The 27,179-nt window shown below is 49.3% G+C and overlaps 1 long non-coding RNA gene across 1 annotated transcript; it reads left to right on the plus strand.

The window, feature by feature from the left end:
• The first annotated feature begins 4,498 nt into the window (after positions 1-4,498).
• On the plus strand, positions 4,499-17,622 carry LOC139036811 (uncharacterized). Its single transcript, XR_011489678.1, has 5 exons — positions 4,499-4,791; positions 5,096-5,267; positions 12,076-14,199; positions 14,323-16,492; positions 16,622-17,622. It is a non-coding gene; the product is annotated as an uncharacterized lncRNA (long non-coding RNA).
• The last annotated feature ends 9,557 nt before the right edge of the window (positions 17,623-27,179 follow it).

Genomic DNA, 27,179 nt, shown 5'->3' on the forward strand with positions numbered 1-27,179 from the left:
CGTATCCGACTCTCTGTGACCCATGGACTGTAGCCCCCCCAGCCTCTGTCCATGGGGTTCTCCGGAGAAGAAGACTGGAGTCGTTGCCACGCCCTCCCCCAGGCGGCCTCCCTGACCCAGGGATCGGACCCCTCTCTCTTAGGTCTCCTGCACTGGCAGGTGGGTTCCTTACCACCAGCGTCACCTGGGAAGCCCATCTACCCTACCACGTGTGAAACAGCTAGCTAGTGGAAAGTGTCATGTAACACAGGGAGCCCAGCCTGGTGCTGTGTGTCGACCGAGAGGGATGGGATGGAACAGGGGTGGGAGGGAGGCGACGAATGTGTGTGTGGTTATGGCTCTACTTATATAGCGCTATGGCGGATTAGCACTGTCATATGGCAGAAATCAACACGACCTTGTAAAGCGATCATCCTCCAACTAAAAAAAAACACAAATTGTAAAAAATTAACAGCCGAAAAGCTGAGTGAAGTCTCACCCAAAGATGCAGACGTGATGAACGTGATGCTCTGTGTCCCAAGCTCCACGCTGAGTGAATTGAGACCACAGGGGACCGGTCTCCTGTGGCGTGAATTCACGGTGGTGTGAATCAGGTGGACAAGGTTAAACTGTGAGACTGACCGGATTTTTTGAACACCCCAGGCGGGCGGCGCCCGGAGACCCGGATCGGCGCCCGCTGGACGCTGAGCTTCGCCTCAACCCTCGGATGCTCCCGGACAGCCCCGCTCCGCAGGCGGGAGGCCGCGGGGGCGCGCTCGAGCTGAGCGCGCTCCAAGTCCGAGTCACGCCTCCCGAGGGCGTGACAGGTGGCGGGGCGCCCCGGCCGCAGCTGGTCGAGACCGGGGCACCGAAGAGGCGCCCGCGTCCGCGGCGCCCACGGGAGAGGGGCCGGGGCGCTGTCGGCAGCAGCGGTGGGGGATGCAGTGGGGGGAGGACCGCCAGGTGCGGCCCGGCGGAAACGGCGGCCGTTCACTGAAGGTCAGTCGTGTGCCAAGCATAGCACAAGCTGTGCCTTTCGCAGACAAGGAAACCGCATCTCAAAGAGGATCACTAACGTGCCTGAGGGCACATCACCAGGACGGGGTGGCCCCGGGGTGCGAGCCTGGCTCTGCCACCAAAACCAAGTCGCTTCCCCCTTGGGATGCTACAAACCGGCCTGGAAGGTGCCCGTAGACGGCTCAGACAGCCCCTGCTGTGCTGGAGAAGTAGAACTTCAGAGCAAGGGCCTGGCTGTGCCTGTAGCTTTTGTGAGACCTCGAGACTGGCTTACTCTGTCTCGGAGTCTTTCCAGCACCTGTAAATTGCGATGGCATTCTTTTTGTTTGGCAGGATAATGAATAATCATTAATAAAAATTGGAAAGTTTTGTCTCTTCTAGAGGCTTCCTTGGGAAGACTTCTTACTCATCACTAATAAACATGCTAAGTTAGTTTACTGCCATATATAGAAGGACCAGGGCTTTCAAAGAGGCCAGTGCCCACTCTGCTGGTTTTCTTATTAAACCTCTGTTAGTTCATCTATAAAATGGGGGTAATAACCACAGGCTATAAGAATTACAGTAATAACTTAAGCTATTTAACTCAGCACTTCATAGGTGCCAATATCATTGGGCTTCCCAGGTGGCGCTAGTGGTAAAGAATCCGCAGGCAATACAGGAGATGTAGGAGCCGTGGGTTCAATCCCTGGGTCAGGAAGATCCCCTGGAGAAGGAGACCCTCTCCAGTCTTCTTGCCTGGGAAATCCCATGAACAGAGGAGACTGGCAGACTGTATGGTCCATGGGGTTGCAAAAGCATTGGACACAACTTAGCCCTAAACACCACCACCACCACCATTCGTGTAGGAGAGCAGGGGAAAGCATTTGACTGTAAGCACAGATGCTGAGATCTGTAAGAATGTGACTTGCTTTTTCCGGGCAGTGGGATGGTGGCAGGGTTAGGTAAGGAGCTCTAATCTTCCCGAAAGGGAAATGGATGGGATGACATGGAAAGGCTGCACCTTGCACTGGCGAGCTCCATCCTTCAGCTGCTTTCTTGCCTCTGGGTCTGTCTCCTCATGTGCAAAATAGTTTCTTTAGCTCAATGAGCCCTAAAGGGAACGAGGTCTGTGGGATGCTGGTCCCCAAGGATGGGCAGGGGGTCTTGACAGTGGAAGGATGCTGAGATCCAGTTAGTGAGGGACGTGAGAGCCAAGAAAATGAAACTGAGTTAAAGATCATTACGAATTTCCCAGAGCCTTTCATGTGCCAGTGCATGGTCTAAATCTCCAAGATGGGGTGTTTCCCAAACTCGCTTAAAAGATGCTTTGAAACTATTTTACTCTGTCATCTCTGAAGCTGTTCTAGACCTGAAATCCTGTGATTCGAATATATTCGAATATCATCACACTGGTCTAGTAAGGATGGATCTGATGACACAGCACAGGTAACGCAGAACAATCTCAAGCACATGGAAAGCCCTCCAACAATGACTAGCTCTCACTGTTTCTGTCTCGTAACTCTGCTGTCTAAGAACATTACAAATAAACTCAACGTCAACATGAAAAGCTAACATTGGGGGCTTCTGCTGTCACAAGTGTCTCGTTCGGAGGGCTCCAAACAATTCTGGCTGCCACTGTCTCAGCTCAGCGTGTTTTTATCTGTGCAAGATGGTGCTCACTTTGGGTCTGGCTACAGCCAGCCTCACCAGTTATCCTGAGCACCGCTACTGTTAAAATCCACAGGAACAAGCGATGCACTTGAATGTGTACCCCCAGTTCAAAAGAAGGAGAAATGACTGAAGAATCGCCTAGGCCTCCAGAGAGGAATGGTAAAAAGGTTTTGTTTCATCAACAACTTTACATCATAATTAGAAAAATGTTGCTGGCCTCTGAAGAACTAGCCAATATACAAGATTTACCTGCTTTTTACAGGTGAGGAAATGGAAACAAAGAAATAAATTTTCTGAGGCCGTGCAGCTTCGGGGGATGATCCAAACCCTCTGTTCACCAATTCCTTGCCGTATGGCTCTGGCCGAGTTGCTTAAGACTCTTGAGAGTCCCTTGGACTGCAAGGAGATCCAACCAGTCCATCCTATAGGAGATCAGTCCTGGGTGTTCATTGGAAAGACTGACACTGAAGCTGAAACTCCAGTCCTTTGGCCACCTGATGCAAAGAGCTGACTCATTGGAAAAGACCCTGATGCTGGGAGGGATTGGGGGCAGGAGGAGAAGGGGACGACAGAGGATGAGATGGCTGGATGGCATCACCGACTTGATGGACATGAGTTTGAATAAACTCCGGGAGTTGGTGATGGACAGGGAGGCCTGGCGTGCTGCGATTCATGGGGTCGCAAAGAGTCGGACACGACTGAGCGACTGGACTGGACTGAACTGAATCAGAAAGCCAAGTGCAGCCCAGTGTCCCAGCAGCAGGGACGCCCCGGAGGAGCCCCAGAGCAGAGCACGCGGACCTTGACCGCAGGGCGACGTGAGTGCGCCAGAACTGGAAACAAACCGAAGGCCCCGCAGCCAGAGGATGGGGAAACAGATCGGGACAAAGTCATTCAAGGGAACCTCACACCAAAGCTAAAGTAGCTGAGCTGGAGGCCAGATGAACCGCATCAGCAAGGCAGGATCGCAAGAGCTAACTGTTGAATAAAGAGCAAATCACAGAAAGACACGTGAAACCTGAAACCTAAAAACAGTACCGTACATTATGAATATGTTCACAGGTGGTAATCATAAGACATGTTTGGGAATAATGGATACCAAATTCAGGAGAGCCATTATTTCTGAGAAAAGAGGAAGGAGGGACTTGTCATTGTTTACGCGTTAAGTCATGTCCAGCTCTTTGTGGCCTGGTGAACTGTAGCCCCCCCGGCTCCTCTGTCTGCGGGACTCTCCAGGCAAGAATACCGGAGCGGGCTGCCATTTCCCCCTCCAGGGGATCTTCCCGACCCAGGGATAGAACCCGCATCTTCTGCATTGCAAGCGGACTCTTTACCGCGGAGCCACTGGTGAAGCCCGAGAGGGAAACAGTTCAACTCTATCTGTATTGTTTTATTTCTCAGAAAAGCCTTAGGGTCTAAACGACTCTAACGTTAAGATCTGACAAAGCTGGGTGGTGAATGCTTTTCTGTATGCTTGAGATGTTTCATAATTTTAAAAATCATGTTTCATTACTTGTTTCGTCTGTTCTCTCTCCTCTTTCCTTGTGTCCTACAGATAAAAGTGTTGGGACTGTAAAACACGTTTATAACTTACGCTTAGACGTGCGTTTTTCAGAGCAGCAGTTTCCTCCCGCTGTGAAGGCTCTGTAAAAGGTTTCGGGTGGATGGATTTCAGTTCCGAGAGCTAGAACTTGTTTTCCGCTGGGCTCGGAGGAGAGGTCAGGCAGTGCGCGCTGCGGTCGGGGTTGAGTTAATCATTGACTGCGGCTGCCCCGGGGCTGCGTCCCCTGCGAGCCTTCGGGCGGCGGCTGTCCCGCCGCCTCGGGGACCGCGCCGGGAGAAGGGCCGCAGGCCGGCCGGGTGGCCGAGCCCCCAGGCCAGGTCCACAGCGTCGCTGCCTCCCTGGGCCAGCAGTGTTTCCGCCGCTCGCTGCAGCCAGTCCGCAGGAGGAGGAGACGCACAGAGGGAATCAGGCCTGGCGGAGTTACTCCTGACCCGCTGCGGGAGGTCAGGGAGGCCAAAGAGGTGTGCGACCTTCCGGTTAAAGTGTGACTTGACAACGGGGGCAAGTGAGGCATCAAGTTCATGGATGAGATCAGTGTCAACGGGGACAAACCTCGCGGGTGACCACGGGCGTGTGTGTAGGTAAAGCGGTGCATTACAATACGTGTATTAAATCCGAAGCAGATAACGTTGTACACATTATCTCCTAAGTTACAGACTCAGCACGCCCTGCGAAAGGTGAAATGTCTGACCCTGAACTGACTCAGCAAAGACGGGGAGGGCCAGTGTATTCCTCAAAGGGCTTATCTTCCCAGGAAGCCAGGTGGCACCTCAAAAACAGTCTGCTCTTGTGGATGGTTTTGTGGTGGGTTGGGTTAAAAAATTGTTTTTGAATTTTACTGCGATAAGAACACTTCATGTGAGCTCTCCCCTCTGTTATCTCCAGACCCCATGGTGTACGGCACGTTCACAGAAGTTACTCATGTTAATGGACACACCCTTCGGCGACTCTGTATCTGCCCCTCCTCAGCACCTGACCACCAGGATTCTATCCTTTGCTCTGTGAGCTGAGCTATGGTAAAGCTGTCATTCAGGTGGATCCTGCCTATATGGATCATGTAGGTGGATATTTGTCCTTCTGTCATGGCTTCTTTCACTTAGCACAGTGTGCTCAAGGTTCACCCGTGTTTTTGCACTTTGCAGGATTTCCTTCTTTTTAAAGGCCAGATAGTATTCCGCTGTGTGTATATGTGGCATTTTCTTGGTCCATGCATTCATTCAGGCACTTTGGAAAAAAATTTCAACTTTCTATTTTGAAAATCTCAAACTGCAAACATGTTGGAAAAGGATGTTTCATGAACACCAGGAATGTCATTTTTACCTTTCACCCATGTTCTTCAGATTACCATTTTGCCACATTTACTGCTTCTACCTCTGGGATACACTGTGTGTTATGTCGCATCATTCACTGCTTCTACCTCTGGGATGCACTGTGTGTTATGTCGCATCATTCACTGCTTCTGCCTCTGGGATGCACTGTGTGTTATGTCGCGTCATTCACTGCTTCTGCCTCTGGGATGCACTGTGTGTTATGTCGCGTACACTGTGCACATTAACATAATGTGTGTTTCTGCTCAGTCGCGTCTGACTCTTGGCGACTCCACAGACTGCAGCCTGCCAGGCTCCCCTGTCCATGGGATTATCCTGGCAGGAATGCTGGAACAGGTTGCCATTTCCTTCTCCAGGGGATCTTCCTGACCCAAGGAATGAACCCACGTCCCTTGCGCCTTCTGCACTGGCAGGCAGATTCTTTAGCACTGCGCCACATGGGAAGCCCGTAATATAGTATATGCATGTGTGCCAAGTCGCTCAGTCATGTCCCACTCTTTGCGACAATTTGGACTGTAGCTCACCAGGCTCCTCTGTCCACGGGATACTCCAACCAAGAATACTGGAGTAAGTTGCCATAGCCTTCTCCAGGGGATCTTCCCAACCCAGGGATCGAACCCGCTTCTCTTATGCCTCCTGCATTGGCAGGTGGGTTCTTTACCACTAGCACCACCTGGGAAGCACAATATAGTATATACAAACATTGTTTTTCTGCAAAATTATTTGAGAGCAAGTTGCAGACAGCTCACCGTTTTACTTTTAAAACCCTCAACAAGTATCGCCCGTGAACAAGATGTTTCTTTCATACAATTACACAATCAGGGTTGCCTGCAAGAGAAATCTGCACAGGCTTTAGAAGAGGGAAGTGAAGAAACCCTGACTCTGAAGTGGCGAGTCCGGCGCTCCCACTGTTGGACGAGGTCCAACCCGTAAGCGATCCCTCCTCTCACCTGGATATCTCACCCTGGCTCTGCTTCCCTGAACAGACCCCAAGCGAACAGACAGAATCTGAGTATCTATCTACCTTGGTGCTTCCTGATGTTTTCCAAGTTTTAGGGAGAGAACTGTTACTTTTAGGTAAGTTTATAAAGATAACTGATCAGTCTCATAGCTGGGACCAATTACATTTACATGAAGACTTTTCAAAGGAGTGAACTCTTTTCTCTGAGTTTTCTACTTGTTTGGTGAGAGAGCAGTTTTTGCTTGCCTCCAAGGCCAGCAGAAGATGTCATTGGGTTTTGTAACGCGTGAACCCAGTGACTGCGATGAGTTAGAGGTGACGAGGTTCAGCTGGCAATCATTGGCAGACCTCCAGTTCTCTGTTCAGGACCTGTGACCTTTAAGTGAGTTCCTGAGGTTAAAGTTTAGTCCCAGTGAGAGGCCAGCTCTAAAGAACCCTAGCTGTTTGGAATGAGGAGAAAACAGACTTGGGGGAGGGAGGGAAGAGGCCACTTGCGATGCGGGCCTGGGGCCGGGGGAGGGGGGGGGCGGCTGCTGCGTTTGTGGCAGCTGCGGGCTCTGTGGCCAGCCGCAGCCAGAGCTGCATCGCAGGAACTCTGGTTACTGCTGTGTGCCTAGAAGCAGGGCTGTGCGCTGGAAGCAGCGAAAATCCGCCTGCCGGGGCAGGAGATGCAAGGGACGTGGGTTCGATCCCGGGTCGGCAACATACCCTGGAGGAGGAAATGGTATTATTGCCTGGAGAATCCCGTGGGCAGAGGAGCTTGGCGGGCTACAGTTCATGGAGTCACGAAAGAGTTGGACACGACTTAGAGACTAAACAATAACAACTAGAAGCAACTTACACCATGTCGTCAAGTCTCCATGTCCTGATTTATAACATGGAGTGATAATCCCTTTCTTAAATGGTTTGCAGAGATAAAATAGAGCCATATGCGGAGGACTCTGTGTAGTGCCTGGCATGCAGGACAGCGGATAAGGGACTCCTGACCCAGGTGACCTGAGACAAGTTATTCAGCTGTTCAGTGCCTCAGTTTGCCCATCTGTAAAATGGAGCCATCAATAGCACCAGCTTCCAATATTTTCATGAACATTAAATAAGTAGATAGTAGTGTGGTTAGGAAGGCAAACATTAGATTCAGATTCTGGCTCCAACATTTCATTGCTGTGTGACCTTGTGAAAGTTACTTAACATCTCTGAGTCCATTATTGGTTCTCATTTAAAGAAAAAGCATGATGGAGTTCCCTGGTAGTCTGGTGGTTGGGACTTTGTGCTTTCACTGCTGAGGGCACAGGTTCAAGCCCCGGCTGGGAACTAAGATCCTGCAAGCCCCGTGGTGCACTGTGAGGGGGTCAAGTGGGTAACAGAGCCCGGCGCTGTTTCCAGTAAATGCGGTTGGTTGTTATTGCCACCCTTATCACGATGAGCAGACACATTCCAGGGTCTGAGCGCGGTGCGTGGTATGCTTCATTGTTTTTAACTCCCGCAGCCCTCCTGCTGGGTGGGCGTCATTTTATACTCCTGCCCCCTGATGGGGAAGCCACTGAAGGGTGGATCGGGGGTGAGTGCTCGCTATCTGCTCGTCTCTGGGCTGCGGAGCCGGGCCCCTCAGCACTGTGCTGCATCCTGCTTTCAGTTCCGTTTCTAGGAACCGTGTATCTGGAGGAATAACTGAGCAGGGCAGCTCACTGCCTCTGCAAGCCCCGTCCCTCTCGCTGAGTGCTTGATAAAGGCTGAGCGTCCTGGGGCTGCAGTGCCTACCGTGGAGGCTGCGGGTTGTCTCCTAGGACACGTCTGTAAAGCCGTGAAAGAGAGGGCGGACTCTCTGTGTCGGGGTGCAGGGCCTTTGGGGCTGCCTCATCTCCTTGTTGCCCGAAGGTTCCTGCACCCACAGTGGGAGTGCTGAGGAGCTGCTCAAAGGGAAACGCAAACCCAAGCTTTATGAGTCACGAAGCAGCGCTGTAAGGAGTCCTGCTTCTTAACAATGGAGAACATTGCAAGAGCTCGGGCGCTTCTTCAGAGGTTTCAGTTGAAACACATCCGTGAGGATGCGTGTTGCTAATAGCTAGGGAAATGAGACCGATCCTAGAGGACGAGGCATCTTCCTCCTCTGGGGACTGTTGCAGAGTGAGGGGCAGACGCTCGGGGCGCTGAGGCGTGCTTCAGGACGGGAGACGTGCTGGGTGTGGGGCTGCGCTCTTACCCAGTCTCGCAGCTGAGGAAATCTCTAGGCAGACTTTTACTTTTTCAGCTGCTTCTTTTCCATTTTGGAGGGACATGAATGGGGACTGCAGTGAAGAGAAGGGCTTGTGCCTGCTACTTTAACACAAGCCAGCGCCACAGGGCGTAGAAGGTGGGGCAGGAGTGAGTGAGTGAAACAGGCCAGCGGGAGGTCACGGGAGATGGTGGAGCGCAGGGCAAACCGGAGGGGAGCCGGCCTCCTCCGGGGATTCAGTTACCAGGCCGTCCGGACGATGCTGTGGGAGCTACTTTCCAACAGCAGTGGAGATCCCAGTCTGGAGACTGGAACCTCCCGACTTTTAAAAATCGTTGGTGAATTCAAAAGTTTAAGACACACCCTACAAGCCAAGCAGAACCTTCCTGAGGCCCTCAGCTGGCTAAGAGCCTGCCTGTTGGTGACCTGGGCTGCAGAAGCTTCCAGCAGTCCACACATTTCCCGACAGCAGGGCTCCCCCCTCACTTCCTGTCAAGTCTTGTTTTTCTTCCGAGGCTGCCCTGTTTACTCAGGTCAGGCACCCTTGGTGTGATAGTTTCCTTAATTCTTCATCCTGAGTCAGGACCTCAAATGAAGACAGTGTTTTACTTGTGTTTCCTGCCTACCATTCACCCCTTTGTGCTTGTTCAGCCATAAATTCAGGAACCACAAGGAAAGCTATTAAGATTAAAGAATGTTTTAAACTCTCATCCCACCCCTAGTTTTTATTAAAGAATCTTCTTTTTATAGTAAACTAGAGAGAGGATGTTCAGAGTCCAGGTTCAGAAGGTGCAGGGTTTTTGCTTAGCAAAGTTCAAAAATAGAACAAAAAATACAACTTGGTAAACCATTAATATCCAAACACTACTCTTTCCTCCATGAAAGCAGCCACTGGAACCATCTACACCTCTGAACTTGGAACAAGACACAGCCTGCGAGGCTGGTTCCATTTTTCACACACTGTTGATTCTGTCTCTTGATTCCGTCCTTGCATCTTTAAGGCAACAACCAGAAAAACAGCCGTGGGACACCCAGCTGGGCTGTAAGTGTTTCTCCTGGATTTCCAAGCAGACTCAGAGTGAGTCAGAGATGAGTCATAAGCCCATGAATTTCAGTTTCAGGTTACGTCTTTCATTAAAGGCAAGGCAGTTTCCCCATATTATCATTTTTCCTCTTTGGTGAACAAATGTGTTTACTCTAAAACACTCATCAATAAAATCATCAAGCAGATGTGGTCTATCAAAGAAATGCTAAACTAGTTTCTATGCTTCAAACCATTTCGGAAAGATACATTATAATTGAAGAATGGAAGATAGAAATGTGAGTTTTCACCGAAGAAAATGTGGGTGACCAGTTGGACACATACACACTCATACGCACAGATACACACTCATACACAGATACACACTCATACACACTCATGCACACAGATACTCACTTCCCGACCCAGTGGTGCGCAGCTGCCTCGTGTGACTGGTCACGTTGGTTTGGTTCATGGTCAGAATTTCTGTCGTGTGTGACTCTAGTCAGCTTCTTACTCGACTTCTGGCCACTTCTGTTTCTTATCAGCAAAACATAGGTGATACGAGAACCTCCCGTGGAAAGTTGTGGAGATTAAATGATGTAAAATATGTCGCACTTCTAGCACAGTATCTGGCCCATAAACAAAGTCCATAAGTAGTATAAATAATACTAGGACCACTAACACTTCCCTGGCTAATGTTTTTTACAGGCATCTTGCTCCAACCATTAAGTAACAGACAGGACTCTGACTCCTTCCGCCAGAGCCTGTGACCAAGATGATGGTGGTGGTTTATTCTCTTAAGTGGTGTCTGACTCTGCAACCCCATGGACTGTGGCCCGCCAGGCTCCTCGGTCCATGGGATTTCCCAGGCAAGGATACTGGAGTGGGTGCCATTTCCTTCTCCAGGGAATCTGCCTGGTCCAGGGGTTAAACCCAGGTCTCTTGCATTGTGGGCTTCCCTTGTAGCTCAGCTGGTAAAGAATCCGACTGCAATGCGGGAGACCTGGGTTTGATCCCTGGGTTGGGAAGATCCCCTGGAGAAGGGAAAGGCTATCCACTCCAGTATTCTGGCCTGGAGAATTCCATAGACTGTATGGGGTTGCAAAGAGTCAGACACAACAGAGCAACTTTCACTTTCACTTTCTCCTGCATTGTAGGCATATTCTTTACTTAATGAACTACCTGGGAACCAAGAATAAATTCGTATCCCACATTACATTGGGAGAGAGAAACAGTGGACTATGGACAATGCTTATCTCATTAAATATGAACTTGTTGTGCTTATGAAGACCCACCTCCCTAGTTGTGTTGTCCCTAGAGAATCTGAAATTACAGTGGGGAAACAGAGTATCTTGTCTGGGGACGTCGGGGAAGCAGAGTATCTCGTCTGAGGACATCGAAGATCCAAGGGAGGAAAGCCGGTTTCTGGGGATATTAGATGAATTTTGCAGGCAGCTGTTGCTCATAAGATGTTACATAAGCTGTGCCTACTAAGCCCAGCAAAGTATGCTAAATAACCTGGCAGCCTAAGCAACAGAGAGCCCAGATCACGTTCCGTTTCTCCTTTGTTGGGTCTAAATTCTCTTCACAGTTTCCCACTCAGACTAGGTTCAGTAAAGTGAAGTGTGTGACCCCAAGTACTATAGCCACCAGCCTCCTCTGCCCAGGGGACTCTCCGGGCAAGAACACTGGGGTGGGCTGCCTCTCCCCTCTCCAGGGGATCTTCCCGACCCAGGGATTGAACCCGGGTCTCCCGCGCTGCAGGCGGATTCTTTACCCCCTGAGCCACAGGGAAGCCGGACCCAGGGGACCCATCAGTTGCTCTACCTTTGTCTCACTGCAGGGGGCGCTGCAGTGCTGGAACCAGCGTGCCGGGGCTGACTCGTGGTTCTTGGTTTTATTGGTTGGTTAATTTGAGATTTGTAAGATGGGGATAAGGAAAATAGCAGCAGCAACTCCTGACTGAGTTGGGAGGGTTAAATGAGTGCTGAGGACAGTGTCTGGTTCTGAGCACAAACTTAAGAAACACTGTGAATCTTGTCCCCCAAAATTTGCGCACACACACGTCCACCCAGATGGTGACAGTCTTCCCAGAGTTCACAGGTCTTGCCTCAGGCACCTCCCACGTTTAGAACCCCGTGTGGAACACAAGCTCAGTCCACAAGGAAGGTGTGTTTGCCTGGGCACACCATGCTTCTCGCCACCCGACGCCTTCTGTCTGTGGGGAATCAGGCCGTGTCAGAGGGAATGTTTAATGGGGCTTGGAGGTTTGAATTTTGTTTATTAGGAAGGAAAGAACAGGCTCCTTCAAGCTGGTGATTCATCCTCCGGTTCTTTCAGGGAAAGAGAGGGGGAGAGTGACTGAAGAGCCCTCATCCCGGCTGGAGCAGAGACCTCACAAAGGCTGCCTGCCCTCCAGAGCTTCTCCGCGCTCCCTCCGGAGAGGGCCGGGCTGAATCACTCCTGTGTCTGGACACATCAAAAGGCAAACTGCCTGTTTGTCGGGCTTGCCAGACCCAGCTAGGAGAAGCAACGGCAGGTCTGGGTGTGACTCAGTCAGACCAGGTCGGGGAGTGGAGGTCACCGGGTTCCCCGGGCACTGATCCTCACCCTCACCGGGGGAGCCAGGCTGCCTCTTGCCAGGCAGCCGGGCGAGGAGACACTGTTGGTCTGTCTCCGCCTTTACTGGTGCCAGAGCGGAGCCCAGCAGGGCTTAGAAGACGCGCATCAGGCTTGGGTTAAGAGAAGAATGCGACCGTCACTCAGAGCTCACGAAATACCCGGGGGAACGAGTTCAAGGGGCCTATTGCTGCGAAAAACGGGCCAGGCAGGCAGCTAATTAAAAGAAATATGCGAAAAACGTGATGAACAGGAAGCAGAAAATGATTGCTCTGGGTTGTTCTTTAGATGCCTGGTCCAAAATGCAGGTAAATCTTTGAGTCTGCCCACCACCCCATTTTTTTCTCCCATAAATTTATTTTCGTCAAAGTCAGGGTCTTCCTTACACATAGAAAACCAATTTATGGTTACCACAGGAGAACGGTGGGGCGGGGGTAAATGAAGAGTCTGGGATTAACGGATACACACAATTATATACAAAATAGACGGCCAACAGGGACCTACCGTGTAGCATACAGAACTGTACTCGGTATTATTTTGTAATAAACTGTAAGGGCAAAGAACCTGAAAAAGAACAGATACATATATATGTATAACTGAATGACTTTGCTGTACGCTTGAAACTAACACAACACTGCAGATCAACTCTACTTCAATAAAAATTTAGAAAAATAAGAGAGGGTCTTCTTATAGCTGGAATTTTCTACCACATACCATAACAGATTCAACTTCAGCACATGCCACACTAAATCGTATTTTTATATACACATAAATACTCATATAAGTGCATACTATACAGAGATATATATCTATCAAGTTAGCACTGATACATGCTCATATAAGCATATACTATACACGCATACGTATATGTATCAAGTTAGTACTGATGCATGCTCATATAAACATATACTATACACAGATATGTATATGTATCAAGTTAGCACTGATGCATGCTCATATAAACATATACTATACACAGATATGTATATGTATCAGTACTAACTTGAGTAACAACTGGTTACTGACATAGTTTTATATTTTCTAGATACTTATTAAACATCTGTTACATGTCATTTTGATATTTCTTTCTCATAGGTAGGACGCGATTTTTTTCCAGGTCTCAACTATTTTTTCAGGTTGTTGTGGAAAAAAAAAAATCAGATCCTAATCCCATCAGCCTTAAAGTAGCTGAGATGAAAACCTTTAGGGGAATATATGTTTTATGACCTCATCAATAAGTGAACACATTCTTGACGTTCTTCTAAGGCTAAACACACATGTATGTATGATGTGTGTGGGTGCCTGTGTGTGCTGCAATTGGAGGTAAGGTGCTTCAAGCCAAGCATTAACTGTCTGTGGTGGGCATAGTAGGAATCAATGTCACACTTTATGTGAAAAATGTATCTTGGTCATGTTTTGAGCAGCATGGAATTTGGGAAGAATTATGACATTTGAAGAAGAAAGGAGAAAAAAGAATTCAAACTAGCGCCTTTTCATTTCCATGACCCAGAAAACATGGACTTCTTTTAATTGTTGCCACTAGGATTTCCCAGCTGGCACAGTGGTAAAGAATCTGCCTACCCAGACAGGAGACCTGGGTTCCATCCCTGGGTCGGGAAGATCCCCTGGAGAAGGAAATGGCAACCTGGCCCAGTATTCTTGCCTGGAGAATTCCACGGACAGAGGGGCCTGGTGGGCTATAGTCCAGGGGATCGCAAAGAGTTGGACGTGACTGAGCGGCTGGGCAAACACAACTGTTCTAAAAGTTGAAGGCTCAGAGGAGAGAGCGGAGGAAACACATCTCTGGCAGGGTCCCCAACAGGAGGCAGCTCGGCAGGGGCAGAGGTGAGTGCTCTGGGGCGCCTTTCAAAGAGGTGGCATCTCCTGAGTTGTTGACAGGCTGGTAGCTGAGGGGGAGGGGAGGGAGGCTCACTCACCTTTTTGACCGTGTGAACTGATCATCCTTAGGTTAAGAATGAACTCCTGTCCCCACACGAATATTGCAGAGTTGGCCCAGACGTGCAGAAGAAGAGAGAGAAGGAGACAGCAAAGGAATCTTGATGTTCCGTGGACCAGACACCATGTACTTATATGGATTTCCATGGAGGAGCCAGTTTACATGCAACACATTCCTTCCTTGAGGTGTTTCAGGACATTCCCATAACAGTCTGTAATTATCCCAGTCAGGGTTCAAGAAACAGCAGGAGACATGGTGAGAAATAGTGCAGGCTCGGTTTACTGCAGACGATGACTGGATTTGGGAAAGAGGCCTCAGAGAGTCTTGTGTGTAGGGGGCTATCATTAGCCTTTTCTTCAAGAGAAAGTGTTACTGTCAAATAAGAATCTTTTAAAGCCTTGAGATGCTTACTGGGTCTGACACATGAAGGTCTTCAACCCTGAGAAGCATGTTGCCTCTGTGCCTGCCAGGCCCCTCTGTCCGTGGGGTTCTCCAGGCAAGAATACTGGAGCAGGTTGCCATTTCCTTCTCCGGGGGATCTTCCCAACCCAGGGATCGAACCCACGTCTCTTGTGTCTCCTGCATTGGCAGGTGAATTCTTTACCACTGAGCCACCAGGAAATCCCTTAAAAGCATGTTAAGTCTTTATAAAATTGTTTTCCAAACTAGTTATCTTATTTCTCTTCAAATTCCTCTTCCATTTTGTCCATCGCTTATTGTTGGCCAATTGACCACTTTTTTAATTGGTTATTTTTTTAGTCTTCTTCAAAATTGTGAGATAATAAACTAGTCCTAAGTCTGTGATGTGAACCCCAGAGTTCAAGTACAATTTTAGTGGAAGGCATGGCTGATGGGAAAAGTAGGTCAGACAGCTCATGATAAACTGCTCCCAAGAAGGGGTTTTGGCCCCATCCACAGTGGACACTTTTCCTCATTCCGACTTTATTAACTTGCTGCACACAAGCTTCCTGATCAGTTCACCCAGTAATTTTATCACAACTGCTCTTGGGGGTAATCATTCCTGGGACATAATTTAACTCAGGGGGTTTACAATTAAGCTATGGGCCAAAATATATGGGGAAAAAATGTCTCACCAAGATGCCTAAAGATCCTTGGTTTAAATATTTTGGCAATCCAATGCTCAGCAGAGGAATTCAACACAATTTTTTGAGTTCTGTTTCTTGGTTTCTTCCTTTCTTGGTTTAAGCAATGAGTTCACACATTGGTCTGGGCATGTGGTTCAGAGAACTGTCCTCAGATTCCATTTAAGCTTCGTGGAAGAGTGAATCTAGTTGCCACCTTTGTGTCTGAGGCTCTAGTTCACACTCCTTTGGCTTATTTCTAAATGTTTTTATTTTCTAATAAAAAATTAGTTCTTTCTGAAGACGCAGTACGTATGTACAATGGAATGTTAGTCAATCATAAAAAGGAAAATGGTGCCATTTGCACCAACATGGATGGACCTGAGTGAAGTCAGACAGAAAAGGTGAAATATCGTAAGACATCCCTTATATGTGGAATCTTAAAAAAATGATACAAATGAACTTACAAAACAGAAAGTCACAGACTTAGTGAAGTATGGGTGCTGGAGAGGAAGGATGTGGGCAGGGGCAGTTGGGGAGTCCGGGATGGACAGGGACACGTGGCTCTATTTAATGGATAACCACCAAGGCCCTGCTGCGAGCGCGGGGACTCTGCTGTGTTACGTGGCAGCTGGGTGGGGGCTTGGGGGAGAGTGGACACATGTGTTTGTATGGATGAGTTCCTCTGCTGTCCCCCTGAAGCAATCACAACATTCTTTCTCAATCACCTATCCCCCAATACAAAATAAAAAGGTTTTTTAAAAAAGAAAAAACAATCACTTCTTTCTTCTTAGAGGTCATCTCGTCAGGGCTTAAAGTTCTTCTGTCTGCTGGAATGCTTTGTCTTTACTTAAAAAAATTAGCTTGGTGCTTAGTATGTAATGATGATGTCTTTTATCTGTAGGAAAAGGGGAATTAGTCCTTTTCTTTTTTTAAGGGGGAAATGAGTTCGAGCTGGGAGCACCTGGTAACCGCTGGTTACGAACATTTCTTTCGTTGACTTGAAAGACCTTTCGGAAACACTGCCCATGCTGAGGACTTGGCCTGAAAGTGCAAGAAAGAAGAGACGCTTCCTGCGGGTGCCCAGTGAAGGCTGATGGTGAGGCTGGGCCCCCTAGAGGGAGATGTCATCTGGTGGGGTGAAGCTGGTGGTGGACATGCGACCTGAGGGGTGACAGAAGCGACGTTCTGGCCTGTCTCACTTCCCATCCCCTGATTTCCTGCTTAGACTTGCTCCCGCTGGCCGCACCAGCCACTGGCAAAGGATCTGGAGGACCACGGAGGAGCTCAGCCTCCCAGGAAGAGAGGAGGGCGGAAATGGATGCTTCCCCCGCCAGGGAAGCCAGGAAGTGGAAAGGGCGGTGTGAGCGACCCCAGCGAAGCCTCCAAACGGGGCGCCCTTTCTCAGGCCCCTTCCCAGCCATCGCCACACGGCTTCTCCCCACGGGGGCCCACGCTGCTCCGCACGCGGACTTCTTTGGCTTTCGCTTCCGCTCGGCACCTCTCCTCTTCTCTGCCTTCTCTCCCAGTTTTCTGTTCTTGAACTTCTCTCCCCCTCTTCCTCTCCTGTCCTTGGAGCCTGCCTCAGCCTAACAAAAGGCCTAAACCTCCACTGAAAATCCCAAAGAGCTCTTTCATGAACTTTTTTTTCCAGTGAAAGGAGATGGATTCAGGAGGACAGTTCTGATTTTTAAATGGAGAGACTTGCATAAGATGATCTTTTCAGGCTATGTCTATTGGTCTTGATGATCAAAAAGAATCATGATGTACTACTTACATTGTATAGTAAGAAAAAAAAAGACCAAAAATTTTTTTGAAAGGATAAAGAAAGCCCCATAAATACTGTACATCTTTTGTCAGACAAGGATCGTCGATATATCTTCTCATTTCCTTTTTGGGTCTGCTGTTTTCAATTTCTAAGGCTGGTTACACCACTCAAGTGACTCATGGGCCCATTCTGAGTCGTGTTTCAGGTGGAATGAAATGAAGACATTCCAGTTGCTACGCACAATGCCTGTGGGCTGACAGCTGTCACGTATCAATAAATCAGACTCTTACTAAGAATTATTGGTTATTAATCACCCCAGTCCCTGACTATGAAGATGAATTCCTTATTGCTGCGCTAACAGCTTTCAAAACATACACTTACGCCTTCCATCTGAAAGAGGGGAATCTGTTTCCCTTTCAAGACAGAAATGAACTTCTTTGGTGAGGACATCGCCCATGAATTTAACGGCCCTACAGTGTGCTGAGCTCCGCTCTAAGAGGACAGTGATTCATGCAGACGTGGCATTGGGCTGCAGAACCTCTGAAGCCTGAGCTGCCCCACTGTGGACGCTGAGCAAGGCACAGCTGGGCGCAGAATCCACACCAGTCCTGGGTTTGTCTTTAACGGTGAAAGAGTGCCTGAATGTGCTGTGCCAACAGCTTGTAAATCCGTAACGGGGAGGCTACTGAGGCTCTAACTGCCCACAGCGTTAGTATCAGGTTCAGAGGGTCCAGTTAGGCTGGAAGGTGAAATGATACGCGGCAGCGAAAGAACAGGAGATCACTCACACTCTGGTGGAATTGTCTTTGAAGCTGCATTGTGTTCTGTGAAACTGGAGGAACGGCTTCCCAGATAACCCTGGCTTCGCTGTGTGGCCATATTCAGAGGCCAAAGAAGTCACGATGAACCGAGCGCAGGTCCCCCCGAAGCGTCTCCGGATCGGATCAGACGGAGGGCTGGTCAAGGGGGAGACCCCTTCCCGCCTCCTCCCCGACACGTGCGGACCCTCGTTACCGTGCCGGCAGCGCCGTTTCCACGCGGAAGCTGCCCCGCAGAGCCTGGCGTCCTCCCCGGAGGGGAGTCAGGAATGCCTCCAAGGCGGAAGCTGTCTTGGCCCCGTCTCTCTGCTTTCCCGGTGTTCCCAGTTCCCGTCTGACTGGCATTTCCCTGCTGTGGGAATGTGCACTGTTTGTGTAAGTCAGAATGCAAGCTGTCCTCCGCGTCTGCTGCTTTTCACCCACCCAGCCGTTTTGTCTTGTGACCCAACCGTGGCCAGAGGGTCAGCCGGCACCCCTGCATTAGAAGGCGAGGCCTTAACCCCGGGACGGCCAGGGACGTTCCAGCCCCCCGCCCTCTTACACGCTTGTTGAGGAGACATGTAACCAGACAAGAAATACATAAAATCATTTCAGACAGGGCGACGGAATATGAAGGAAATAAAAGAGGGCGGTGTTGCAGGATAGCTTAGTGGGAGTAGGGGGTCACTACAGGAGTCGGTTTTCTTTGAATAAGCTATTTTAACGCTGAGACTCAGAATGAGAAAGAACCAGCAATGCAGTGATCGGGAGGAAGAAGGTACCAGGTAAGGAACTGCAATTGCAAGGAGTCCCCAGGCTGGAGAGAGTTTGGGTTGTTGAAGGAGCAACAACGGCTTTAGTGGAACCAGGGTGGAACATGCTTAGTGAGCGAGGGATTATGTCAGAGCGCGTAAGGGCCTGGGTGTACACCGTGACGGGGTGTTTTGACTTTATTCAGTTATATCCATCCAACTGCACAGCCTACGATTCTTCACCTCCTTCCTTACCCATCTTAGGTATCACGGTTCACTGTTACAATCTCTCCCTTGGGAACATCTTCCCCTTTTATGTTAGTTAGCTGTTGCTGTGTAACAAATTATACCAAAAAAATGCAGGGGTTCTTGGACGGTTCTGTCCCGCAAGACTGCAGTCAAGATGACTGTAAGCTGTCCGAGGCATGAATGGGCGGGGGCCTCGCTTCCAAGCTGACTCGCCCGCAGGCCCGGTGGGCAGTCCTGGCTGTTGGCAGCAGGCTTCCGCTCTGTGTCCCGTGGGCTGCTCCGCAGGACTTCTTGAGCGTCCTCGTGACGTGGTGGCTGGCTGCCCCCAGAGGGAGGGATCCAGGAGAGCGCAAGGTGAGAGTCACAATGCCTTTTCTGACCCAGCCTTGGCAATCACACACCACTTCACAACACCGACCAGTCACACAGGCCATCCTATTCACGTGGGACAGCAGGGGTCCCACACGGGCAGCCTGTCTCTCTGCACCTGCTAAAGATGAACGCAAACTGATGCGGTGTCTGCTGTTTTGATGTTTTTTTTCTCAGATACTCATTTGAAGACATAAATCATAGAAATTGAGAACCCGTGCTCTGGGGCCACCAGGAACGCTGGGCTCAAAGATCGGGTTGACCACTCCTTAGCCCTGTGACCTGCGGCACATTTCTTAACCTTGCCAAGCTTCTGTCTCCTCATCTGAACACTGGAGGTCATTCCACCTCACAGCTCACAGTCAACATGAAAACTAAAGTGAGATGACGCTTTAAAACAAACTTAGAAATAGACAGCTAGTGGGAAACTGCCGTACGGCACAGGGAACTCAACTCGGTGCCGTGATGACTGACGTGGGGGGCGGGATGGGTGGGAGGCAGGTCCTAGAGGGAGGGGACCCCTATACAAAGTGCTGACTCTCACTGTTGTACCGTTGGAACCAGCACGGCCCAGCATTAAAGCAAGTGGCCTCCCATTATGAGTGAAAAAGTAAGCGATCTCTGTGGCTCATGCCTGCGTCTATCACACACACACAAGCAACGCTCTGAATTCAGTGATACTGTATTAATTTGAGAAACTGTATTTTGTTACACATTCACATCTTCTCAAATAAAGGAAATAAGCTAAGTTTTGATGAAAAATTAAATGCATCCAAACAGAAAAGAAAAACAGACTTAGCCGTGATAATTGTCACACAAATTTTCAGTATATGTTATCAGCTGCTGTCCTTGCTCTTACTCCTTTTTTGTTACCGCAGAATGCAGTTACTCTTTGACGTATTTCACAAAGTTTGGTGATTTCACAAAGTTCAGCCTGCAGTCAGTTTAGATGGAACAGACAGTGGACTTGGTGGTCTGGATGACCCCCTGTGATGCATATTCAGGATGCCAGACATTCAGACCTGTCATAAAAATTTCTCCTTCAACACGGTAAAATTTGGCAGGCTCAGTGTTTGTCCTCAGATGAGCCATAAGTCAAGCATTGGGCCAGCTCAGTAGGAGCATCTAAGTTCAACCCCAGTGCAAAATCTAATCAGCACTCAGAGTCAAAGGATGAGTTGGTGGTTCAGGTATTTATATCAGAAGGTGTTAAAAGATTATTTGGAACATGGTGGAGGGTAAGAAACGGGATTTCAAATCCATTCCAGAATGACATTTCTTGACAGTCTTCAAGGAAATGAAGTTAATGAGCTTTTGAAGATCATTCATTTTTTTTCCAACTAAGGTTTTTTCTGGACATGAGTTTCAACTAAGGTTTCAATGGACATGAGTTTGAGCAAGCTCCGGGAGTTGGTGATGAACAGGGGAGCCTGGCATGCTGCAGTCCATGGAGTCACAAAGAGTCAGACACGACTGAGTGAACTGAACTGAACTGAAGGTTTTTGAGTACCTACTACGTACCAGACACTAGGCCAGGTTCTGACAAAGTGGCTAAGAGCAAGTCTGCCTGAACCCCAACTCTCACGGTGTGCAAAATTTAAGTCAGCAGCTAGAGCGCATAGCCCTTTTTATTCTGTTTGATGGCTTAACTTTCTACAAGTTGCTAGAAACTTGAGGGATTTCCATCCATATGTTCAAATGAATAATAGCCTTAGTGGCAGGTATAACATTTGTACCCAGTTAATCAGCGACCTAATTATTCAGTAGCAGATAAAAATGTATTAACTTGTTGAGACAAATGTGTCTCCTGAAGCCAATGTTTAGAACTAAATTATCAACATATTTTGAGCAATAATGTCATGATCACAAATCATTTTTCTCAATTGTCTTTCTGAGGGCTAATACGAGATCCCTGGGAACTGTTTGTATTGCAAGATAAACACATTGATAATGAATAGATTCCCAAGGCAATTTCCAACTCTGGTGTGGAAATCTACACATTCCCTGAGCTCTGTTTGCTTCAAAGACAGGTGGAATTCCTTCTAAATTGGGTAAATGGAATGCATTCTGTAAACTGCACCTTTTGTTACAATTAGCTCAGTAGCTCCTGTGGTTCCTAATTTGGTCAGTCCCATCTGACCTGACAAGCCAATTCTTTGCTCAATTGCAAATCCATAGTGCAGATTTTAATCTCTAACAATTATTAACTCATCCCTACATATCTTGGATAGTTCACGACTGCCAATACGGGCATTTTTTCAGCTGTGTGTACAGGTCTCAAGGGAGACAATACATGTTTGTGAAATGAATGCATGCTTCTCTTCATTTTCAATTCAATGACTGGAATTTGCACCTAACACTTGAAATTTTGCACCATACTGAAATGATATCTCAACAGAGAAAAATTCTAGCATGAGCAATAGTTCTCAACTGGGGTGATTTCACCTCCCAGGGGACATCGGGCCGTGTCTGGTGACATCTTTGGCAGTCACCATTGAGAGAGGTTGCTATTGGCATCTAGCAGGTAGAGAACCCAGGATGCTACTCAATATCCTGCAGTGTGCAGGACAGCACCCCTGCAGCAATTATTTAGCCTTAATGTCACTAACGCTGCTGCTGAGATGCTGATTCACCAGGGTGCGTGTCAGTTGCTCAGTCGTGTCCGACTCTTTGTGACCCTTTGGACTGTAGCCCACCAGGCTCCTCTGTCCATGGGATTCTCCAGACAAGAACACTGGAGTGGGTTGCCATTTCCTTCTCCAGGGGATCTTCCCAACCCAGGGATCGAACTCCCACATTGCAGGTGGATGCTTTACTATCTGAGCTATCAGGGAAGTCCAATTCACCTGGGGGGGGGGGGTCTAGATAATTGTGTAAAAACAAACACTGTATTTTATACAAAAGAGAAGACAAGTCACTTAATTTATCCAAACCTGTTTGCTGATGTGTGCCCTTGGCTGGTAACAGTAACAGCTTCTTGCTGTTGCCGTGCGTTTAAGACGTGTGACAATTCCCTGGAGGTGCAGTGGTCAGCGCTCTGCTCTCACTTCCGAGGGCCTGGCTTCTCTCCCTGGTCAGGGAAGTAAGGGTCCCGTAAGCTGTGTGGCAGAGCCAAATAAAGTAAGTAACATACACGGAGCGCGGACTATGCTGCTGGTGCGCAGTGAGCCCTCCAGTCCGTGACTCTCTGTTATTGTCATTAGCTTCTCTACGCAGAGGACAGTGATACCAGCCTCCGAGGTGCCCACCAGTGGCGTCCATCTCTCACGTGGTCTCCTCGCTGAGCAGGGCAGACCTCCACAACCAACAGGCTTTTGCAGAAATGACTTGTGTGACTTCCAAGCTTTTGTCCTAAAAGTGTGACTTCTGCCTTGCTCTAGCTGGGAGGGGTCAGCTGGGCTCTAGGTCCACGTGAGAAACTCTGTAGCGATGTCCACCTAGTGAAGACTAAGGCTCCCTCCAAACGGGCAGCAACTGGCTGCCCCACGAGGGAGCCATCCTGGGAGGGTTCCTCCAGCCTCAGTCGAGCTTTGGGTGGGGGGAAACGTAAATGACCTAAACTGACCCAAGAAGAGAAAGAAAATCTGAATAAACCAATAATCAACAGAGCAATTGGTGCAGTGGTCAAACACCTCCTTGCCCATGTCAGGGCTGGCTCCACAAGTGTGGGACCTCCCCCGGGCAGGCACATGGGACCCCAAGCTTAGATGGGCACTTGGTCTAATGCCTTGTGCCACTATCTTGAAATTGTTAAATCTTTTTAAACAAGAAGTTCCTCATTTTTAGTTGACACTGGATCCTGCAAGTTATGTAGCCAGTCCTGCCCATGCCTGTGTAGTTTTATAGGTTTTATAACTTTTAAAGTATTGATAATCTAAAGCCTTTTAGGAAACAGGAAAAGAAAGCAAGTTACCCAGTTTATTTTAGAAGAAAAGCATAATTTTCAAGCTTCCAGGATCTCTAGAACAAAGTCATTTAGACGTGTAGGGATAAAATGTGATTTCATCAGGTCGGCCAGAACATGAGTAACTACCAGAGTCATTCATTACCAAGGAAGTTTGATATTGACCTCCACGTATGAAATGTCCTTTCCTCCAATGAAGTTTTCTGATTTTTTTAACTTTTCTGGTCCTAACAAGGAACATGTTGGACAAACTTATCCTAAGTTCATTCCATGCTAGTTGATGAGTTAACTATTTTAAGCTCTTCCGGTACTTGTAGACTTTTAAAGCCTTAATGTGAATTTTTTTCCAGATCACTTGCTAGTGAACCATGGAAAAAATTGGCAGATTGAACGGATGTTTGTCCAAAGTCAGACTCAGCATCTTTATCCAGAAACTCTAAGGAAAAAAAAAAAAGCTGAAGTTTGTCTCAGGAATTTCATGAAGACCACAACGGCAGCATATTCTGCTGGGTCTATGGTTCTGATTTAATCAACACCGTGTCTTTAGAAGGCAGTTCTGAGCTAGTCTTTGTGGCCTTATGATTTTAGTTGCTCGTTTTAGTTAATCATCTGCTTCTGTTTTTTAATGCAAACCAGAATCCACTTTGCTGATGAATCAAAAACATCTGTGCCTCCATTCTTACTCACATTCGTGTTTCCTGCCTTATTTTCATTCATTCATTTTCAATAAGAAGATAACTCATATGTGGGGTTTTCCGACAGCCGAAAGGTAGCTGAAATGAAAAATCTCAGAACATTTCGGAGAACAATGATGACAGATAATTTCCTACCATTCAGGTGTTAAAGAACTAATCAATCCAAGCTTGCAAGGTGGGATGAGCTTGTCTCTGTAGTGGATGATGCTATGAAGAGCAGAGAACTTCCAGAAGGGAATAAGGAGCAACTCTTGCAATGTGAGAACAGAATTGCTTTATCCTTAACAGGCATACAATTTAATAGGATGCAATAGGTATTTGTTGGGCAAATCAGTGCATGACACTGTTCTGATGGTTAATTTGGGACTTACTAAGCTCTTTTCTTGAGGGGGGCTTCCCAGGTGGTGCTAGTGGTAAAGAACCCACCTGCCAACGCAGAAGACAAAAGAGAAGTGGATTCGATCCCTGGGTCGGGAAGATCCCCTGGAGGAGGGCACGGCAACCCCCTTCAGCATTCTTGCCTGGAGAATCCCACGGACAGAGGAGCCTGGTGGGCTGTAGTTCCTGGGGTCACAAAGAGTCAGGCACGACTGAAGCGACTCTGCACGCATAGAGACTTCTTTTTGGACTTTCCTTTTTAATAGGAGGTGACCCTCATTTTCCTGCCCTGTGGACTCCCCAACACAGACACTCACTCATAAAACCAACAGAAGAGAGTTTGCTGGTAGGACTGATGTGACAGTCCTTTATGACATAATCGGGGTGACACCCCAGCACCCTGGACACAGTCTGTCAGAAGCCAGTCACAGGTCTGGCTGGTACTTCTGGGGGGTTGTTTAAAGATGTGACTCAGGAGGTGGGAAACACAGAGGCCACCTCCGTGTCTGGGCTCCACGGCCAAACCTCTCCGGGTCAAATCCCAGCCCCATTGCATATGAGTTCCAAGAACCATAAGCATTTACAAATCTCCAAGACTGTTTCCTCATCTGTGAAATGGAGCATCTACTTGCCCCTTCCTCCAGGGTTATTAAATTCTAGCAGTTCCTCATTTCCATATACCCTTGGGACATCTTCATGCTGGCTGCCTGACATCACTCCCTATCACCCCCCCCCCCTTTAAAATGTAACCCCCTGCTCGGGGAACTAAGATCCCACCTGCCTCCTGTCGCACCCAAAAGATTTTTTAAAAAATAAAATGTAAATCAACTTACTTAAAAAGCAAATTTAATAGTACTCCTAGAAAATTTTAAGTAGTAGCATTATGGAGGAGAACTGTAAGCACACATTAACAGTAATAAAGATTACTTGTGTGCAGACCTTCAAAATTCATCCTGCACATCATATGTGAAGGCTGTGTTTGCGCCCTTGAGTGGCTGGGGCCGGGAGGGCGGCGTGCAAAGAGCCTGAGCTCAGCTCGGCTCACGGACACACCAGAATCACACCCATCTGCAGAACAGTCATCGGAGAAAAAGGCCAGAGCCAGCACATTAGATCTTCCACAGCTAAGACATAAAGAAGGAGCACGGCCAGACGAGGAGGGCAGACCCGCACTACAGTCGGTGCATGACCCCCGGAGCGGGAGTGGGAGCGGTTCCACCGCGGGGTTTCTCCCGTGGGAGCCAGAGCTCGGAGCCCACAGGGCCCTCCAGCCCAGGGTCCTGCCCTGGGAAGAGGAGCCCTCGGAGCGTTAAGCTTTGAAGGCAGGCAGGGCCTCACTTTGGGAGCGCCCCAGGACTGGGGGAAACAGAGGCTTCCCTGGGGGCCCTGCGGTGAAGACTCCGCCTGCCCACGCAGGGGACCCCCGAGCCGCCAGGACCTCGGAGCCCTCCCCCTGCAACGGAAGACCCCACAAGCTTCACGCAGCTAAGAACTAACGCAGCCAAAACTGACCAAATACATATCTTTAAAAAAAAAACAAAAATGGGTGCATATGATTCAAACGTTTTGCAACAATAAAAGGGCCCACAGCCCCTCACGTGCCCCTGGCTGTGGGCAGAAGCAGCCAGTGGACCGGAGCCGCAGACAGACACTGGCGGGGGGCACCTTCGGGACCTAGCGGACAGTGCTGCTTGCTGGCCGCCGGCCCAGGGTCCTCCCTCCTGCTCGGGGGAAGGCTGGGTCCACCGGACCGCCCGTGGGCACAGCGTGGACGCCTCAGGCCACGTGGCTAACAGGCCAGGGACCCCCTCCCAGCAGGGGGGCCGCCTAGAGACCCCGAGCCCACAGCCCTGCTCCCCGCAGGCCTCGCGCCAGCTGCGCCGCCCCCTCCCAGCGCAGGCATCGGTTCCAGAACCCCCTCGGCTAGTCTGGCCCTGCCCTCCAGAGAGCTGGCTGTTTGTGCCGGGCCGGCCTCGGCCACCAGGGGGCAGGTGCCAGACGCAAGAAACACTATGATCTCAGGCCTAACTAATTAATTAAAAAAACCCGCAGAATCTGTCTTGCTTGTTGAGGAACTAAGATCCCACACGCCGAAGAGCACCGCGAGCCGCAACTGCTGCCGCCCCGAGCTCCGGAGCCCGCGGGCCACGAGCAGAGCGTCTGTGCACACTGCTGAAGGCCCCGCGTGAAGCGACCAAGGCTCCAGACAGCCAGAGAAATCAGTATACTCGTCAACACATCTCTGTTTTTGGCTGCACTGACTTTTGTTTTTTTTGCACGGGCTTCTCTAGTTTCAGCGAGGGGGCTGCTCGAGTCGCAGCGGGCAGGCCTCTTCCTGCAGCCGCTTCTCCTGGGCGGAGCGCAGGCTCTGGCGCGTGGGCTGCGGGCACGCGGCTCCCAGGCTCGAGGGCGCAGGCTCAGTAGTCGTGGTGAACGGGCCTAGTTGCCCCGCAGCATGAGGGATGTTCCCAGACCAGGGGTCAAGCCCGTGTCCCCTGCATCGTCAGGCAGATTCTTGTCCACTGCACTGCCACAGAGGTCTAATAAAGAAATAAACATAAAAAAAATCAAATAGCTGAAGTTCGTTAGTGCACCATAAGCTCAAAAAAGAAAAAAAAAAAACAACCCCACTACCCCCAGCTGGGGTTCCAGCTGAACCCTGGCTCTGACCCCTTGCAGGTAAACAGAAGCTTCGGGATATCCCAGACCCGATGCTCCACCATGTCAGGAACTAGCCCCTCCGCCAGCGAGCTGACACCAGCTCCAGGGTCCCTGAGCCACACAGCCAGACTCCAGGACCCGGCTCTGCCTGCCAGCAGTCTGGAACTTACCCCAAGTCCTGCCTTCACCAGCCAGTGGGTGGGCAGCAGCTCC

Source organism: Odocoileus virginianus, chromosome 9 (genome assembly GCF_023699985.2).
Source record: "Odocoileus virginianus isolate 20LAN1187 ecotype Illinois chromosome 9, Ovbor_1.2, whole genome shotgun sequence".
Taxonomy (NCBI): Eukaryota; Metazoa; Chordata; class Mammalia; order Artiodactyla; family Cervidae; genus Odocoileus; species Odocoileus virginianus.